A 20,569-nucleotide genomic window follows, 5' to 3' on the forward strand; every position below is an offset into this window, starting at 1 on the left:
TGATCATCTTTGCTATTCATGGCTAATTGTGTATGCCCTCACTGCGTATGACTTGCTCCTGTTTACTTTTGTATTTCTCCTAATCTTTTAAGGATTCAATTCTAGAAACTTTAAGCTATTAGAAAGTCTGAGACAGGTCTTTATTTTCCCTATTTTAACTGTAATAAACCCACTAACATTAAATAAATGAGCTTTAATTAAAAAAAAGAGAAAAAAAAAACAAAAAAAAGAATTTTTTTTTGTTTTGTAATAAAGAAATATTTCCCCATATTAGGTGACCTATCAGGGTCATTTTCAGGGTTCCCTTCAGCACTTGTAGGGAACAGAAGACCATTTGTCTTGCAGGAAATGTTATCAGCATCCGTTCACACAGGTCCTGCATGAATTTTGGAAAACCACCAGTGGAGACTTGGACTTCACTGACAACAACGTACTGTCACAGCATCACCATTAGTAGTACAGCTTATTTTAAGTAGGATCTCATTACATTGGTGAAAAAATAATTAAACACTTTTCATCAACATAAACATTTTACCAACTGAATTAAGACGCATACTGAAATCCAACCTAAGAATTTAGAGACCAAAGGAACCAACTTTAGCCATACGCATTTCCAACTTATGCTGTATTATCCCATGCCGATGATATACTAATAGTGTCCTATGACAACACATATCAGAACATTTATCATAACCAAATATTTTGTACAAATATTTTTGCAAGTACGACAGCATTTGAGTGATGATGTTTAGGAAAGTCTGCACTCATAAATAATTCAAAGTATTATATTTAAGAGTGAACTTTTATTCAAGCTGCCATTTTTAAGAGTCTGACTACAGTTTCTTACAGGAACCACTCTGCTTGTTACACAAAACAATACTAAGGCTGTTTCTTTTTTAGACTTAAAAAGGTACAGGAAGAAGCATCACCATAACAATCATCACTATCACTACCATGCTTTTGTCACCCTTTTTCATTTCAGAAAAAAAGCAGTGAAAGCACCTCTGCATCTACTGTATCCTAATATTTAAGCAACTGTAACAAACATTCAAAACATTACAGAAGAAACATCCAGTATCACCAATTTACCTTTTGAAACTAATTACTCCAAATGGTAAGTCCTCAACTGATGTCTTAAAATTTAACGCCATCCAAAGCCTCTCTTACTGATAGAGAGGAAATCTATGATTCTAAAAACAATGGTATATATAGAAAATGTTTTGAGGGCATGTTTACTATAAAGCAGAAATTTAAACCCAGTAAGTTAGACTTGTCTTCAAACCTTTTTTTGTGCATCATTTGTTGTATTTAACAGAACTGAGAAAGATAAAAGAAATTTTACCAGTTACTTCGAGTGTCCTTAAAAATACAGAAGAGTCTGGTTCCAGGAAACTGCTTTCAGTATATATGTCTACACGTATTTTCAAAGAACTGTAATTTTGACAAAATATTCATAAATCTATTAACTGCATTAGAAGTAACAGAAAAATTAACTAAGTAGTAAAAAGAGAGCAGGCAGAACATTAAGGAGCACTTTCAACAAAACAAACAGCGGGTGGGGAGAAGTTTTTAAAACCTAATATTGATCTATATTGTATTATTCACGTAGGCACGACAGTTTACTGAAAAGCCTTCTACGCAAACTAAGAAGCTGTGCGTTTCTTGCTACACCTTTAAAAGGCATCCTTCAGTGTATGACTATCCAAATCAAGTCAAAACCGGGCTCCACTGATCCCTTGAAGAAAATCCTATCAGGAGAAAAACGCTCCTCACAGCTCATAGCCAGGGTGCTCCATGTAAGTCAACAGGAAGAATTTTAAATCTCGACCCAAACAACGAATAGGATGAAATAATTAGGCAGTATATGCGTCTTCAAAAAATCGCTACACGTTTTTGCAAAAGCAAGGAGCGCTCTGCTGGCAATGACCTAATTACTAGAATAAAAGCTGCGTATCTGACAAAGGGAAAAAAAGGACCCGCTGCTTCATACATAATTTATTAAGATTTCCCACAGCATTCAGGTTAAGTCGCGGACCCAAGCATCTCTTTGTGATGTTAAATAATTTGTAAGAAGTCAGCGGATCCCCGGGCGCAGGGAACGCGCAGCGCTCCCCCCAGAGCGCTCCCCGCCAGGCCAGCTCGGCGCGGCTCGCCCTTCCCGGCGAGAGGGACGCGCTGCGGCAGCGGAGGCACCGCCGCCCCCGCCACTAACAAAGCCGGGCTGCTGCCACCCGCGGGCAGCGCCTCGCCGCCCCCCGAGGGGCACCGCCGCACGCCGGGCAGGGGCTGCCCGCCCCGAGACCCCCGCCCGCCTCCCCTCCCTTCTCCTTCTCCCAGCCCCGGAGCCCGCGCTGCGGGGCGCACGGCCGCACCGGGGCTCCGCGCCGGCTTTGTGCTTCTCGACGGCGCGGCGGGCTGGGGCTCGGTCCCGCCCGCAGTGGCTGCCCGCCGTGCCTGGCCGCCTGTCTCCCCGGGCGCGGGGTTTCCCCCCCCCGCTCCGCGCTGACAGCCCTTTCTCGCAGGCCGGTGGGGTGGGTTTCGGGGGGGGGGGGGGGGTTTTTTTGGCCACAAAAGCCGCTTTCTTCTCCCTTCCCGGCGGCGCCGTCGCCTCCCTGTCACAGGCGCAGGGAGCCGCGCCGCGCCGCCCCGCCTGCCGCCGGGGTGCGGCGACCCCGGGGAGCCGCCGCCGCCGCCGCACTCACCCCATGGCCGCGACCGCTGCGCCTCCATCCCGCCGCCCGCGCCCGGCCCGGCCCGGCCGGCCCCGCCCGCGCCCACCGGCTGCGCCAGCGGCCGCGGCCAATACTGCCCCGCCGGTCACGTGCGGCCCGGCGCGGCGGCGCGGCCAATGGGGCGGCGCGCCCCTGAGGATGCGCCCGCCCCCTCCGCGGCGAACAACTGCGCCCCCGCCCCGCCCCGCGTCACCGCCGCAGGCGGAGCCGCGCCGGCGGCCCGAGCGAGAGCTGCGGCTCTCGGCACCGGCGCGGCGGGGGGCCACTGCGGCGAGCTGCCCCGCGTCCCACCGCCGCCTGGAGGGGCCGAGCGCTCTCCCGCGGCCAACCGCGGCAGGCGAGGCCCGGGGCCGGGAAGCTAACGGGAAGGAGGCGAGGCGAGCTCGGGCGCCGCTCCGCGCGAGGACGCCGTGCTCCTCGCTGGACAGCCCTGCGGCCGTCCCCGCCGGCGCACACCGCCGACGGCCTGAGCCGTCCCCGGCCTGCTACCACCTGCTGCGCACGCATGACGTAAAACACAGCCTGCGATTTCTGTCCAGGCACACAGGCTTACGTGCCGTGCCAGCTGTTGGATAGGTTTTGAACCGCCGAGCAGGCAGCAGGACCTCCTTTCCGACGGAGAAGGACACGCAGCTGTATGTTCGAGCACCTGTACTCTGTACAGCCCTGGGCAGGAGACCTGACGCAGCCTGCAGAAATCACCTCACAGGCATCGGCACGGCTCCAGTTGTGATGATGATGATGATCATTCGTTCTCCTTTCAGTAAAAGTACACAAGGACTAAAGACCGTGTCGGACTACGATCTTTTGCATTTCTATAAAGGCAAATACTTTGCTTTTATATGAAAATGAAACGAGGTTCTGTATGTACTAGAATTAAAACAGTTCATCTAATTTTTAAAGTACATACAGACACTGCCTGTGAAAAAGGTGACCTGTAGGTGTATCCTTCAAGGGTATCTCAGACCTATTTGCAGTTCAGTAAAAATACTGTTTTCATGTGCTTTTCAGACATAAAGTTGTCACTGCTACTTGCTAGTTTAATAACAGATCAAGAATGTATATATTTAAGCTATACCAAATTACAACAGTCAGTACCGGTTTTAGTGATGGGTTGGAAAAAGTCCAAAAGACAGATAAACAAACAAATCAATGAAACTACTTTAGAATCTTCTTTCAGAACTGATCTCTCTCCAAGGATAAGGATGCAACCAAGTATTCGTGAAGATCACTTAAAACCCTACAGAAGCACACTACTGAATACAAGAGACAGCAGAAATTAAGCCATATTTCAGCTGTTTGAGTTTGTAGTCTGCATTTTCACTTTTTAAAAAAGGTTAACTAGATAACAGGTACTATGGGGATGTTGTTAAAAAAATCCACCTCTAATATAAAAGGCAGCTTTGTAGAAACAGCACAGTATTAAGACTTTTTAATCCTCTAGAAGTATTCAAGAATAAATCTATGGGCAGTGCAGTCCATCTCAACAGAATAGTGCGTGATAGAAAACATCTGAAAAAGTGCAATGGTTTCTCAGCTAGAGCAAATGAATGCCCTTCCCTGTGGCACTTCACATGAGTTATGGAGTTACACACTTAGACAAGTGGACATAAGGATAGCTAGCTCATTAAAAACATGTATCTTTACGTGCCTGAGGAAATTTCATTTTTCCTATAATCATTTCTTTGATTTGTATGAAACAAGCAGGCTCATGATACCTCATGGTTGGGACCAGACAAAATTAAAGGCATGACAGACCTGTGTATGCATGTGAGCAATTGCACCACAGATACTTAAATACTACTACAAATTTCAGCAGTTTTCTCATGGCTCCTTTTTCCAGTCATAGAAGGCAACACTCCACTCTCAGGAAAGATGTTCTTTACCAGATAACCTTTCATCAAACATCTTCATGATTAAGGAGATGTGTAACATTATGTCATCTGCTACCTTCAGCATAGCATCACACACAATCCTCTTTTGACTTCCATCAGTATGGCTAACTATAGAGGTTCTGTCACTTAAGCTGTTACGGCACACCATTTTAAACAAAAGTTTAGTGGGCCATATTCAAGGGTAAGTGTTTCAGGCTATATGATTTTCTGCTACAAAGCTTCTATTAATTACAGCAATAGTTGACATCCCTCTGGTTTTTGATCCACTCAGTTTCATTTCACAGAGACCAAGTTCACATTCCCTCAGCTGTAACAAATTATCACATGACTCTTAACAGGTTTAAAGTTTAGAACCTAGCTAGGCATTAGACCTAAAGACATCTTTCTTTGTAACTTACTGAAGAAGTACTGATATACACCACTGTTCCTCCCCTCAGAAAAGCAAACCAAAATGCTCCCAGTTTTTACTGTGCAGCTCTCTCCATCCTAAAATTATTTACATTAGCGTAAGTGTATACTCAAATAAGCATGGACATAGCTCAACACCTACCTTACCAGTTGGCAAGTTGTTGCAATATGAGTTGTGGCTTACATACCAATCAGGTTGGTCCAGTAATGGTTTTAAATCATGTTCAGAAATTGCAAGTGCAACGCAGTCTGGAATAAGTACTTTGCACAAAGACAATACCAGAGAACTGATGCCAAAGAAAATGCCAGAGAAACTGAAATCCTATACCCTTTAAAGCTAAATTGAATACTTCCAAGTGAAAAACTAAGCTCAATGCGTACAGTTAATTTTCTAGAATCCAAAATGGGAATATCAAAGATCGAAGGCTACATAATGTATTCCATTCATTTACACACATCATACTGCATTTTCTGCAATTCTGAAAAACTAACTATAGCTCTCACTTTGTGAAAAGATCCTTGTTAGTCCTAGTACTGGTTAGTCCTTTCTGAGCGTGGTAGTCACAAGCTGCATAAATTTGAGTAAATTCAGTGCTGATAAGTGATGTTAGATTCACTGCTCTATAGCGTGAGGTCCCATATTTATTTGCAGAACAAGCAGACCATAAGCAGCAGCACAAATTCTCTAATATATTCTGCCAAGATGACAGCTGAGTGGGAGGCAGAAAGCTTTCCCTTCCTTGCTTATAGTAATGCCCATTCTGTTGATTTCATAAAAATGGTAACTTATGTTTTGTGTGTGTCACATGCACTTGCCTCTGAAGCAAAATCCAACATAAAGTGAAATACCGTTTAAGAAACAGCATGTTATTAGTAATAACATGACCTTTCTCACACAGTACCTTCCAGTGGTGTTAAAACATTGATATACAAACAGGTGAATGGTATTGCTACACATACTCTTTTTTTCTTTCAAAACTGCTTTCTCTGTGCAGTACGAAATTCTGCTAATAGAACTGATACCAATGAAACAGTATTTGAATAAAAAAGGTCAGGCTCTCAGGAAAAAATGAAACACAGAAAGGAACTGTACAGAGAAAAGTCTTATTTAGACTAAGTTTATTTTTGGTTAGTTACTTTCTATCTGGCAGAAGGAACAAGATGGCTTTTTCATTTTTTGAAAGATACCATTACCATGACAGATCTACCAATACCTGCTCTGTATTACATAAAAACTCCTTTAAAACCTATCAAAAGAATGAAATCTCCGCATGGAAGCCATCAAATCTCAGGGACACAACATTTTAGTACTGAAAAATATCAGCTCAGTTTCAGTATTCAAAATACAATTACTTCTATTATTTTGGACAAGAACCCTGCAGTCTACCCAGCACAGCATTCTCAAACAGCCTGATGGGAATTTGGCTCCAGAAAAGGAACTGGCAATCTTTTCCTAGAATATTTTATGTAATCCATGCACTAAGTATTTCCCAACCTTTTATTGCATTTATAAAAATCCAGTCTGAGACCAACTAAAATTGTCATAACCCTGTTTCCCCCACTACTAAGTAGTGCTAAATAGAAGCTCTGACCAGATTAAGATCCACATTTTTAAAAATATAAAGGACATTCCTCCAAATATTTATTTGCTTCATAAAATCAAGACTATTACAACAGCAAATGCAAGTGGTTTTCTGGTTTTAGATAACTGGCTCATAAATGGGACAGTTTTCTGTGCCTTCACAGCCTCACCCTCTGCAGCAGTACCCTTCTCCCTAGCAGCTTTTAACTATTTAATATAATGAAAGTGATTGATATTTCATTACTAGTCATTGTACATGCACAGTACTACTTACCTCAGAGACTCCGGGCAGTGAGTGGGTTGGATAATGATTTAAATTCTCTCTCTCTGTTGCCAGGCTCTATGGTTGGTATTACTCGCAACTGTGAAGCGTAGTGTTGCCAATTTAAGAGATCTTGCCTTCAGAGCTTTGCTTACAAGTGTTTTACACGTTGACTTACATCAGGCTGCACCTTTTAGAAAGGTGCTACAAACAGATTTTATTAACAAAATAAACTGAAAACATTTCACTTCTGTTTTACATAGATGCAAATTTCATCTTAACACAGGACTTGATAAAATATTTTAGCAGCTGCTATAACCAAAGATTGCCTCCTGCCTTTCAACCTTATTTAAAAAATCTATGAAGCTGAACGTGCTCTCTGCTTCTCATTTCCTTGGAAATTGTGAAGTTGCTTTCACCTCTCACTACCACACACAGACTGTGTATTGTTGCCTCTCAACCTTGTCCTCACCATGTGACTAGGATCAGTGATAGTTTGTATATAAACATATTGGGAGTACTCATAACCTGCTCCCATCAGCAGTAACACTAGTGTTTTCACCACAAAAAGCTGTATTCCTACTTTTTCCATCAGGAATCTCTCAGAAATGTTGCATATTATTTCCCCATACAGATGACCTCCAAGTACGAGGATTAGAAAGATCATCAGAAAAAGAGGTTTCCTGAGGATCAAGAATCTAAAGGACCACCTTTCTCATGCAGATGCAGAAAGAATGGAGAAAAGAACTGTCACTGTTCCTAATGCATCATCCAGACCACATGCACTCAACTCTTCTGACACTAGTCCTACAAAAATAAACAGAAAATTTCTGTACTGAGAATACAGACCCAGAAATCAAGTTGTTCTGTTAAGATTTTCTATTATACTAATGTACTAAAATTCCACTTTTTTTTTTTCAAAAGGCTGTGCTACACTCATTCCTGAACTTGAGATTTTTCCAGAAGCAATGAAAAGATCTGTCTTTCACAGGGGTCAATTAACTACCAGAAAGTCATGTAAACAAGCCAAATGAGAAAAGTAGAAAAATGCATGCCTTTTAGTTACTTCATAAATAAGCCAGACATACAGAAAGCTGTATCACCTGCTCTTTAAATCCTTCACTACCTCATGCTCTCTATTGTTTGCCAATTCCTTAGTTTTGTCCAGAAGTACTGCTTTCTTCCCTCTCACTGAGTTTTTCCATCTGCATGCAGGTTTCTTGCTGCAACTTAAAGAAATGAAGCTTCAAGGAGAAGGACTGCTTCCTTTCTCAAATCTGTTAGATCTAGTACAGAGCTATGGCCCAATCTGTAGTATTGGTCACATATGTTCTAAAAAGAGTATAAAAATAACAAGAAGAGTTTGCATAGCAAACCATTAATCCGTTTACCTATTCTTCTATCTCAGCTACATAATAAACTCCATCTGACAAACTTTGTGTGGCACTACCTATGGTTTCCTCATCCTCTAATTAAAAGCAACAGAGCATCCCAGTATTTCATTGCTTTGTTTCCTCTACTGCAGCTCTTTCAGGCTTGTAAAGTAGTTTACTGTTATCTGTGTACTGTAATTACCACTTCTTACTTCAGCCATGCTTTGTGTTTTCTTTCCCTTCTAACCAGCTGCATATTGTATTTTCAGCCTTCCTTTAATTTACCTTTCTTTTCCACCTCCTCTTAATACTATGGCAAAGCATGACAGTCGTTAGGCCTCATTTCTAAGGGACTTTAGAGTACAAGTCTTTACCAGAAATATTTCTGTTCAAATATAACAAAATAAGTTGTTACTTAATCTGGGCCTCACCTGTAGGACATGAGGAAGTAGCAAGTCAGAGCAATGCTGTGCAGTACCTCAGATGAAAGGAAACAGAGAAGTTCAATACATACCTACATCAGTTCTTGCTTTCCCCAGCTAACCGCAGATACCTTCATCTTACCCAGTATTAACATTGGGCATTAATTTTCACAAAGATTTCTGTTTTTTAAAGGGAAAAACAATCCTATCCAAAAAGCTCTGTTGCAACAATGTAAAAGAAAGATGAAAAAGCTAAAAAGGCAGAAAATAGAAATGGATGGTGCTCACTCAATCCTCTAAAGGGGTGGACTTTTACAGAAATTTGGAAAGCTGATTTTAAAGATGGGAGCTAGAAAACTTACCATCTGTCTGTAATGTGCAGAAAGTGAATTCACACTGACCAGATGAACTAAAGAGTTGACTTTCAAGCATAGTTTAGTTTACTCCACTGATTCATGCATGTGCCTACCCACTCATTCCAAACCTCCAGCAAAGTAAAGGCTTATTCAGCACTTTTGGAAAACTGTAATTGCACCTTCTAACCCATCTTTAATGCCGTTTTAGTAATCTGTTAGCAGTATTGAAGGCTGAACATCTTCCATATAAAAGCCCTTCTCTAGCATACCTCAGGGATTCTCTGGGGAAATTTTTTCAGAGGAAAAGCTCTTCCTAGAAGACTGTTCATTAATTAACACAGATTTCTCCTCTTTTCTGCATCTGGGCTACAGAGTAGAAAAATATTAAATGTTTAAACAAAGATCAAGAATTTTATGTTTTCCAATGTTTCTTGGAGAGTGCCAGGCTCTGGATGTGCCTGGTCACCACTAGACCTATCTTTTGTAATAAAAGCACTCTGTTGTAGAATACTTTGTCCTTAGCTGTCACACAGCTCTTGGCTCTGTTTTACCTTTTTACCGAAGGCTGCACACCCATCAGCTGCCCAGAGACTGATTAAGGGTCAGACCTAGTACAAGAAACTGAGCACATACCTAGAATACTTAGGGTGGCCTGAGTTCCAAGACAAAGCCCTATTTTGCTTCCTCTTAACATTTAGCATCAGACGTAAGAAGTTACAGTATTCACATCTATACATCAGAAATGGATGAATGCCCATGCAAATGCACAATCAGATTCAGTTTCTTGTTACACTGTGGTTGACAGAGGTCACTGCTAAAAAAATGGATGCTAAACCTTCATTATTAGGAGAAAATATCCTAAAGTATTATAGACTCCTCAGAGTTTTTAAAAAACAATCCCCACTCCAATGGTGGCAAACTTAGTGCCTGCAAATGAAGGTAAGCTGAGATCACAAGAATTTTTAAGCATTTCCCACACCACTGAAGGGGTTAATTTTGCAAGCTAATTACCCCAGGTGGCAAGAGAAAGTCTGCACAGTGGGTACTACTTGTTCTGACAAGGAAGAAAAAACAGAAGACATCCCATGTCATTGGCAAAAACCCCTTCTGTCACATGAACAGAAAACCAAAGTCCTTCTCCAGAAACACAATCCGCAGTAATTGAAATTTTCTTATTTAAGATTATGAATGAATTGCTTCCTAGTCTCACTTCTTACTTTTTCCACTTTCCCTGAATTTTTTGCCCTATCTTGTGACATGTCTTATCCCTTGGAAATTTCACGTGACAGTCATATCATGGCACTCATTCATCATGTGATCAAACATGCACGTGACTGAAGTCATCTGGATGAGTGACATGACTAGAACCAGATGTGCACCTGCCACATAGAAGGGTATGCCTATGCTTCAGTCGTGATAGAGCATGGCCACTCCATCAAGTCCAAGCACTTCCATGAAAGGCTGTATAGCATGACTTCACTGAAAACAAGTAAGCTACAAGAGCAGAGGCTTTCTAGTCCACACCTGCCTGATACTTTCCTGATATTCTTTTATTTACTCTTTATCACCTTTCCTTTCTCCAAGAGTAAATGCTGGCAAGCGCTAGTAGTGAGCCTTATGAAAATCTTATTCCCCAGTTCAAATGCCTGGTAACGTTCTACACCACAGGCTATGAGCAATGTAATTGCTTCAGAACAAGAATCATGTCTTTTTATGGGTTTGAGGTTTGCCCAACACAAAGCAGTTCTGATGCTTACCTGGCTTCTAGAGACTCCTGCAATATAATTACGTAACAACCTAGGAAATGCAGAACAGAGGCAAGAATGATGAAAAGCACTATCCATCCACGTTTACAAATGGTGCAATAAACTTAAAAGAATATGAATTGAATAAAATAAACAATTCTCCTTCAAACAGAGAACTAGGTGGCAAATGCCCCCAAGAACAGTTACTTGGCTTTGGAAAGAACTCCATCACTTATAAGTCACAAGTCAGAAAATTTTCAAGCAATAAACACTGATTGAGCAAGTAACAAATTCATACATTCCTATGCTATCTATATTCAGAGCAGTTGACTTTAAAGGCAAGAATTAATATATTGGCAGAGAGTAAAAGTAAAACTTAACCCCAGTATGTTGAATGTAGATGTTTTCCCATTATTCTCTGAACAAGTTAAAACATTCTAAAAAACCCGAGACTTACAAAACAGTGAATTACAACCAGGCTTTGTCATTACAACTAGCTTCAGGTCTTCCTTGCTGCATGCATACTAGGCTGTTACATGGACTTTTCAGTACCTTTACATCATTCAAGGCACTACTTGTGGAAAAAGAAAAAAAAAAAAAAGAAAAAAGAAAAAAAAAAAAAAAAAAAAAAAAAAAAAGAAAAAGAAAAAAAAAAAAAAGAAAAAAAAAAAGAAAAAGAAAAAAGAAAAAAAGAAAAAGAAAAAGAAAAAAAAAAAAAAAAAAAAAGAAAAAGAAAAAAGAAAAAAGAAAAAAAAAAAAAAAAAAAAAAAGAAAAAAAGAAAAAAAGAAAAGAAAAAGAAAAGGAAAAAGAAAAGGAAAAGAAAAAGGAAAAGGAAAAGACCAAGTCCCTGCCCCCGGCCCCCTCCCCGTGCCACCAGGCACACCGACCCATCCAAGGAACAAGTAACACAAGGAAAAGGACCCCAAAGGAAAAGGAAAAGACCCGGACATCTTGCTCACAAGTAAAATTGAGAGAGAGATTTGGAACAGTATAAAGACAGTCATGTACAGACAACTACTTTTTCATGCAAATAAAGCAAGACACAAATCCACTCATTTTAGAGGAAGACAAGCTCTATTTCTCCATTCAATTCACTCTTTTCAGCTTCCAGCACTTGAAACATTTTTTTGGAAAAAGCTCTATGAATCAAGTCTAGTTCTCAAGGTCTTAACAATGACATTTAGACATTTAATTAGCAAGCCATCACTTGGACTGGCATCTAAACCTTTTGTCAGAGACCTAATTCCATGCCAATTCAAACATCCCATTAGTCTTATATTAACTAACGAGAAGTCTCATAATATTCTGGCTACTTGATTGCACTGGCATGCATTAACACACCAGCGGGGTGAATCTAACTGAACGCAAAGACATAGACTGACAGTGTACACATGTTAAACTAGCAAGGATGTTCTAATAGGATAATAAGGATAACAAGGATAATAACCGCGTTCATGTATGAACTGGTACTCAGGCATACTCTGTGCTTCCTGGTAGCCTGGATACACTTATGACATCCAAGTGAAAAAAAAAAGAAAAAAAGATCTGATCGAATTAAAACTGTTTCACTGATTCACTGTTTCACTGATTCCAAGCTGAGTCCTGATCTTAAACCTTTCTGGAGCTCATTCTGAACCATATCTAGAGACTTACACATGTGAATTAAGTACCATTATTCTATGTTGGCATTTCTACCCCGAGTCATATTCTGTATACTGAATATTAAAGAAGTCATGAACATATATAACAATACCTATAAACAAATAAGCTACATCTGGAACCAAAGAAGAAAAAACACAATAGCTAATGCCCCTTTTCAGCTTGTATTTCTCATTTAGATCTGCAGTTTCCACTGAAATAACAAAATATAAAATGTAGAAAAATGCTAGAGCAAGTGGCAGGAACTCTGTGGGTTTTTTCCCTGCTCTTGCGGAAATAGGAATTTTACAGAGGTTTGAGTCACCACTCCACTAGACTGAGCTAAAATTAGAGTCCTATACAATGAAAGGCTTGTAGTTGAACAATTTGAATACCAGGGAACAAAATCCCAATAGAGTCATTCTGCTGAAATACAGGGGAGGAGGAAGACTGGTACCAAGAAAGATTAAAGAAATAGACATATAAGGGAATTAGGAAGTATTCAGAGTTGTGCTTAATCCTAGTATTGATAAAGTCCATAAACAAAATTTTTGTTACATGGTATTATTAAAAAAATCAATTTAGATTTGTGTTAAAAAGCAACAATATGGAAGGAATATGGCCATATATTAGGTTTTGCTAACCTCAGAATCTCATGTATCTCTGCACTGCCTGCTGACGCTGTCTTCTTGGCAGCGGTAGGTGCCAATTATAGCGTCAAGGTTACTGGCACCAAAGCTTTTACTCCAAAACTGCTGACAAGGAGGCTTCTGATGCCAAAAGTAAGTAAATAAGTAAATTCTAACATAATCAGCATTTTTTGTTGGTGGTGGTCTAGATCCTGGTGTATAGCACCTGCTGACAGCCAACAATTTTACCCAAATTTTATTCCACAGCCAAGCCTTTAATGACTAGCACAGAGTAATCAAGGAGACTTTACATGAGCCCTTGGATCTCAAGTTCTGTGGGAAACAGCTTAGAAAGAGCAGACATTTTGAATGCACATCTTTCTGAGCAGAAAATACAGAAGTTGAAAACAATCTCAGTGAGACAATGCAAGCATTTAGCTCCAGAAATCCCATTATTCAAGGCATGTACAGTGTTTCCTTTGTGGAATGTCTAATTCAAACACCTAAATCTCCACTGCCACCCTCACCCATAGCTGAATTCTAAAAAAGCCTAACCAACAAAACAAAACCTAACAAAAAAATAAAACCCGAACAAAAGAAGTAGTTCTGGGTTCAAAAAAACAACTTCTGTCTTGTATCCCTTCTACTATAGTAAAAGAACCACAGCTACTTAGCCCTTTATGACCTACGCTTTGCACATCATAAATGGGAATTTTCTACTCGAAGAACTCCTAAACATGAGGAAAAGTGACACTCCTTTCTTGGGCCAAGTTTTATGGGCACTGGAAGGGCACTACAGCAGGACTGATAAAATACAAACTTCTCTTTCAGAATGGAAGCTGATTTCTCTTTGTCATAAAAATGAAGCTCCTACCTATCTAGTTGAAGCTTTTGCTGCATAGCAACATGACAAAATGGTCAGCATTTTCACTGAAAAAGCAGGTTGCAACACAATACTAAAATTTCAAATCAGGCACTAGATCAGCTACAGGAAAGGTATTTCTTACTAAATAGGCAAGAGCAGAGTGAAGGTCACCCACTTCCTTAGGCCCTTACAAGGCATTAAGCAGACTTCTGACAATGTTTCAAAGCTTTGGGAACTAGAAGTCAACATTTAATTGCAAGAAAAAGTTCACAAATGAAGGCATGATAAATTGCTGATCTAAAGAACAAGCTTCTAGACCAATGTGACCAACCATCAAGACCAATACAAGTACTGAAAGACCCTGCAACAAGAAAAAATATTTTCAATTATGTTTTCAAAACACATCCCATAATAGGATGGTGTTTTGAAAACAAGTAACCACTGAAAAGGATATTTAATCTGAGCAGCACAAACAAAGATATATAGACAGTAGCACTGATGTACTTAAGCCACCTTAAAAAGGCCACAACGGTCTTGTGAAACAGGATGCCCTCTGTATAAACTATGCATGCCTTGCTAACAACTCTGCCCCTGCAGAAGAACTAAAAGACTGATAAGAAGGGAGCATCCTACCCCAGGAGGTACTGAAAGTTGCATAAGTGCTAATAGGCATGAAGTCAGCAAAGATCTTCAACTTTGCTAATAGGCATGAAGTCAGCAAAGATCTTCGGTAACTGGGGGAAGGTAAAGGCAGCAGGGGGAGATCATGACCACCGACTCAATTCAAGACCAAAAAGTCTTACTCACCCCACCCCTCCCTGAGCATGCGCTGTAGAATAAAAGAACACTGTACCTTTAATTCGAAGTGGGGAAAACTTCAGCCCAATAGAAACTGTGCTAGATAAGCAACCACCAATAAGAGTTTGGGGGAAGAACTTTGGAAACTAAATATGTAAAACTAAACTGTATAAATTGCTTGCCTGTTCAGGTATAGGGTGTGCTAGCTTTGTGGATTACCACCTAGCCCCCATCTTTGCACAAACATGAATTGGAATAAAATACCCCTGCTCTGTGTGTACATTGGCCTTTCGCACACCGGGTAAATGACCCACTTTTGGGACAACAGCAGTATTACACTAAGATAGGACAGCGCTGACAGCCTTGCCCAGTTCATCTTGCTGCACCTGATGGGGAGGAGAGAAGCAAGTGGACTCCAGCGTGCACCGACCTGTTATTAAGGGACTCTATTGGCTCCTCTCCGACAGTTAGGTGGTAAGTGACACAACAGTGCAACACTATTGGAAAAGATGCATTTTCTGATAGATAAATAAGGGAAAAGGGGAAAAAAAAGTCTTTGGGGGAGTAGCAAGCATTTGGGGGGACATCTTGTCCCATTTGGGCTCTGCGTAAGACACATCAAAAGATAGGCAGCAGTAGCATAATTTCGTTCCTACGCATTGTTTTTGTAACAAAGAGAGACATCCCTCATTTTGATGTATGAAACACTGGGTTATTATTTCATTTCTACATGTTGTTTTGTAATGAAGGGAGACATCCCCTCATTTTGGTGTATGGAGCGCTGGGTTAGAATTGGTACTGATATGGGCAATGCTACTTCTCTGGAGACTTCCCTGTGTTCTCCCTTAGAAAGCACCTTGACAAATTGGAAAAAGTTTGGAGGGGATCCCCTAAAAAAAGATAAATTAAAAGCTTATTGTGCACAATGATGGCTGATGTATGAATTGGAGGATGGAGAAAAAGGGCAGAGAATGGATCGTTGCATTATAATATTATTTTACAATTGATGTTGTTTTGTAGAGGGATGGATAAATGGGGTGAAGTTGCATATGTTGATTTGCTTTTAAGACGTGATCATGAAACATAAAAACGTAGAATGTTGATGGATGATGCTGATGGAATGTATTAGCAGAAAGTATTAACAGAAAGGAAAAGAAAAAGAATTATTGTTTTGGAAAAGAATGTAAAATGAAGTGTGTTAAGGACACTGGGGAGGCTGAAGGTGTGTAGATGTTGGTCCCAGAGGGGAATCCAGTTAAATGTAGAATGAAGAGATGAGAAAAGGAAATCACAGGATAGTAGTGAGAGTGATGATGAAGACCAGCCCACTTCCAGCTCAAGAGCGGGGAGTGAGAATTTTAGCCCATCTCAGGGAGAATGAGCATCCCATTATACAAGCTCCCTTGAGACAGGCAATGAGGGTGGAGGGACAGCCAGTATTTGTGCATGTCCCGATCACTACCTCAGACCTATTGAATTGGAAGCAATCAGTGGGGTCCTATCAGGAAAATGCAGAAGGAATGCCCACAGAAAGAAAAATTATTTGCTGAATCCTCAGGAAAAGGGGGGCCAGAATCAAGTACTAACCTAAGTCACTAGGGACATCTGACACTGAGTGAAGGGGACAGGAGGAGAATATTGAGATTTCCCCAGCCAATCCCCTTGTTCCCATAAAGCTGAGGAATGAAGTTATAAATCTCCTGATAGATAGCAGAGCAACCCATTCGGTAGTAAGTAGCTGTAAGGGGCCTTTAAGTAAAATGTATATGCCAATTGTTGGGGTCACAGGAAAGCGAGCTTTTAGGCCATTTTTAAAACCTATGGAATGTACAATTGGAAATACTACTTTGAGTCATGAATTTCTATATAAAACAGAATGCCCCCTACCATTTTTGGGACAAGACCTATTGTGTAAACTGAAAGCACAATTAACATTTTTTGATAAGTCTATTCAGCTACACATGCCTGAAGAGACAGCATGGAGAGCTCAGTTGTGTCTATTGACTGAAAAGAAACAAGAAGAGACCAGAATCCCAGAGGAAATTTTAGGTGCTGTAATAATTCTGGTATGGGCCTCCAAGAAACCTAGACGAGCCAAGAATGCTGCTCCAGTAAAAGTCAAATTAAAACCAGGAGCCCAACCAGTAAGAAAGAAACAATTGAAGGGATTTTTAGGAATGGCCAGACAGTGCCGGCTATGGATTCCTAGTTTTGGACTGATTGCCAAACAGTTACATGCTGCTCTAAAAAGACCTGAGGGAATCTTGGAATGGACAGCAGAATGCTGTACAAGTTTTGATGAAATTAAAAGAAAGTTGATGGAAGCTCCCGCTTTGGGACAACCAAATTTAAGAAAATCCTTTCAATTATATGTACATGAGAGACAGCAGGTGGCTCTGGGAGTATTAACACAGAAATTGGGAAATGAAAAGAGACCAGTGGGATACTTTTCCAAACAATTGGGTAAGATCAGCAAAGGCTAGCCTGCTTGCTTGAGGGCAGTAGCGCTGACCATAACCTTGACTGAAGAGTCTCAAAAACTGACACTGGGCCAACCGATTACCGTGTTTGTACTTCATGCTGTATCATCCCTCCTTGAGAATAAGGGTCATCACTGGATTTCCCCGAGTAGCTAAATATCAAGCTGTGTTAGTGGAGCAAGATGATGTCACACTTTCTTTGATCTCCACTTTGAATATTCCCACCTTGCCCCCAATCTCTGAATCCAATTAATTGCAACATGATTGTCTAACCACTATTGAACAAGTGTATTCCAGCAGGCCAGACCTACAGGATGAACCCCTGCCTGACGCAGAAGTAGAAGTCTTCACGGATGGCAACAGCTATATGCTGGAAAGAAAACGAAGAGCTGGTGTATTGGGTCTGGCTGAGATGAATTTAATTCTCCCTATAGCAGCCCTCTAGTGCTGTGCTCTGCATTAGTAGCTAGAAAGGTGTTGATTAACACACCAGTGTTTTGGCTGCTGCTGAGCAGTGCTTGCACAGCATCAAGGCTGTCTCTCCAACATTTCCACCCTCCTTCCCCTCATTGGCAGGCTGGGGCTGGGCAAGATCTTGGGAGGGGACATAGCCAGGACAGCTGACCCAAATTGACCAAATGGATATTCCATGCCATATGACATCAGCTCAGCTATAAAAGTTAAGTAGAGGGAGATAGAAGGGCGGGCATTGGTTATTTTACATTCGTCTTCTGGAGCAACCGCTATGAGTACTGAAGCCCTGCTTCCCAGGAAGTGGCCAGACATTGCTTGCTGATGGGAAGTAGAGAGTAAAATCTTTTGTTTTCCTTTGCTTTCACATGCAACCTTTGCTTTCAGTTTATTAAACTGTCCTTATCTTGACCCATGAGCCTTTTGCTACATTTTCTCTTCCCTGTCCAGTTGAGGAGGGGGAGTGATAGAGCAGCTTTTGTGGGCACCTGGCACCCAGCCAGGGTCAACCTACCACAGCTGGATATGCAGTGGTAACAAATGCCCAACCACTAGAAACTAAGGCACTGCCTAGCAACACTTCCACTCAAAAGGAATAGCACTGACCCAAGTTCTGGAATTAAGTCATGGAAAAAGAGTTAATATATATCCAGATTCTAAATATGCATTGGGCGTGGTACGTGCACATGGGGCAATGTGGAAGGAAAGAGGACTGTTAAACTCACAAGGAACTCAAATAAAATATAGGACCAAAATTTTGAGACTGCTGCAAGCGGTTCTCCTACCAAAGAAGGTTGCACTAATGCATTGTAAAGCCCATCAAAGGGGAAATAGCGAAATTATAAAAGGAAAACTGGAAGACTAACTGTCTTGCTAAAAAGGCAGCTCTAAAGGAGCAAAAATTTGAAGGAGCTTTAATACCAGGGCCTTGTTTAGAATTACCACCACCAAAATATCCTGAGAGGGAAGATCAATTAGCCGAACAAATAGACTGCTCCAAAAATGAACAAGGTTGGTGGATAACACCATTAAAGCAATTATTGATTCCTGAAAGAATGATGGAAAGTTTGCTCAAGAGATTACATCAGGAGACGCATACAGAAGCAGATGCATTGACAATAACTGCAAAAAGAAATCTTTTTGGACCAAAAATGCAAAGGGTAGCATGATAGTAAAAGAGTGCACCATCTGCTGTGCTAATAATCCAAAAATTGGGAAAAAGGTTATAAAAGGAATTGTGAAACAAGGAATAACTCCTAGGGAATACTGACAAATAGATTTTTCAGATTTTTCTTTTTATAATCTAGGTGTAACCAATATAAATATTTATTGGTGTTGGTAGATACCTTTTCTGGCTGGCCAGAGGCCTTCCCTTGCTGTATCAACACAGCTAGAGAGCTAATTAGAATCTTATTGAAGGAAATAATACTCCGATTTGGTATTCCAGAAAGAATCTCCTCTGATAACGTGCCTCATTTTATTGCAGAAGTGGTGCAAGGGATTTCTAAGTTTTTACAGATTAAGTGGTAATTACACATCCCTTGGAGGCCACAATCAAGTGGAAAGGTAGAAAGAATGAATCAAACTCTTAAACAACTTGCTAAACTGTGTGAAGAAACACACCTTAAATGGACAGAAATTTTACTGTTAGCTCTTCTATGAATTCAAGTTAACTCCTATGGTCAAAGAGAAAGTAAGTCCTTTTGAGACTGTGGATGGGAAAGCATATCCCATGAATTTTTTTGAACAACAAAGGAGACCAAATGCATATAAAAGGGCAGGCTGATGTTAAAGAACATCATTTGATTCCTCTTTCACAGACTTTATCTTCACTGCACAGGTACGTAAATCAGAAGTTCTCTCTCCTCTTGGATATACCAGTTAATCCGTTCCAGCCAGGGGACATCATTTACATATGGACCTGGAAAGATGAACCTCTAAAGGAAATGACCTTCCACCCTGTTATTTAAAACCTATACTGTAGTCAAAGTGGAAGGAATTGACTTCTGGATTCCTTACATGTGAGTGAAAAGAGCACCAGAACCAGATTAAGAAAAGTGGACAGCCACACAGACTGGGAAACTTAAATTTCAGCTAATCGGAGCTCGTTCAACTTTATGAGAATGAAGAACCTGATTATTATAATATCCCATTTGGTACAAGCTCTAGGTCAAGAGAATTTGGTTTTACAGCTTATCCAGTCCTTTGGGTGAATCCAGAATGTTAGCAGCGTAAATGCTTGTCTCCCTCCACCTGAGTCGGCAGACAATCCTTTAAACGGGGGAATATTAACGTTAGACTTAGAAAAAAGTTTTGAACAACAATTGAAATAGGGTGGTTGAAAATATTATATGGAACAGGATTCTCCTTTACTAGAACGTTGGCAAACCTAATTAAAACTTTGATCACTGTTGTAATTTTTACAATCATACTTTGTGTTGTTTTAAGTTGTATCAAGAGACTGGTTTTACAAGCCACAATTAGAGCATATATAATGACGATAAAACAAAGTAGTGAGACTTATGAGACTCAAATGAAGAGATCTCAGTCTCAAAGGGGGGAAATGACATACTTAAAGGCACCTTAAAAAGGCCACAACGGTCTTGTGAAACAGGATGCCCTCTGTATAAACTATGCATGCCTTGCTAACAACTCTGCCCCTGCAGAAGAACTAAAAGACTGATAAGAAGGGAGCATCCTACCCCAGGAGGTACTGAAAGTTGCATAAGTGCTAATAGGCATGAAGTCAGCAAAGATCTTCAACTTTGCTAATAGGCATGAAGTCAGCAAAGATCTTCGGTAACTGGGGGAAGGTAAAGGCAGCAGGGGGAGATCATGACCACCGACTCAATTCAAGACCAAAAAGTCTTACTCACCCCACCCCTCCCTGAGCATGCGCTGTAGAATAAAAG

General features: G+C 40.9%; 1 protein-coding gene across 4 annotated transcripts in view; it reads right to left on the reverse strand.

Annotated features, from left to right (window-relative positions):
* Positions 1-20,569, reverse strand: part of APC (APC regulator of WNT signaling pathway) — a 107,363-nt gene that overhangs the window by 77,186 nt on the left and 9,608 nt on the right. The window contains exon 1 of one of the 4 annotated variants that reach the window (XM_030004035.2): positions 2,703-2,792. The exons of the other annotated variants lie outside the window; for them this stretch is intronic. The gene's annotated coding sequence lies outside the window, so the exon portion shown is untranslated. Of the gene's footprint in view, positions 1-2,702; positions 2,793-20,569 lie in introns of those variants that run through there. 4 annotated transcript variants of the gene reach the window in all.

The sequence above is a fragment of the Aquila chrysaetos genome, chromosome Z, assembly GCF_900496995.4.
Source record: "Aquila chrysaetos chrysaetos chromosome Z, bAquChr1.4, whole genome shotgun sequence".
In the NCBI taxonomy this organism is placed as follows: Eukaryota; Metazoa; Chordata; class Aves; order Accipitriformes; family Accipitridae; genus Aquila; species Aquila chrysaetos.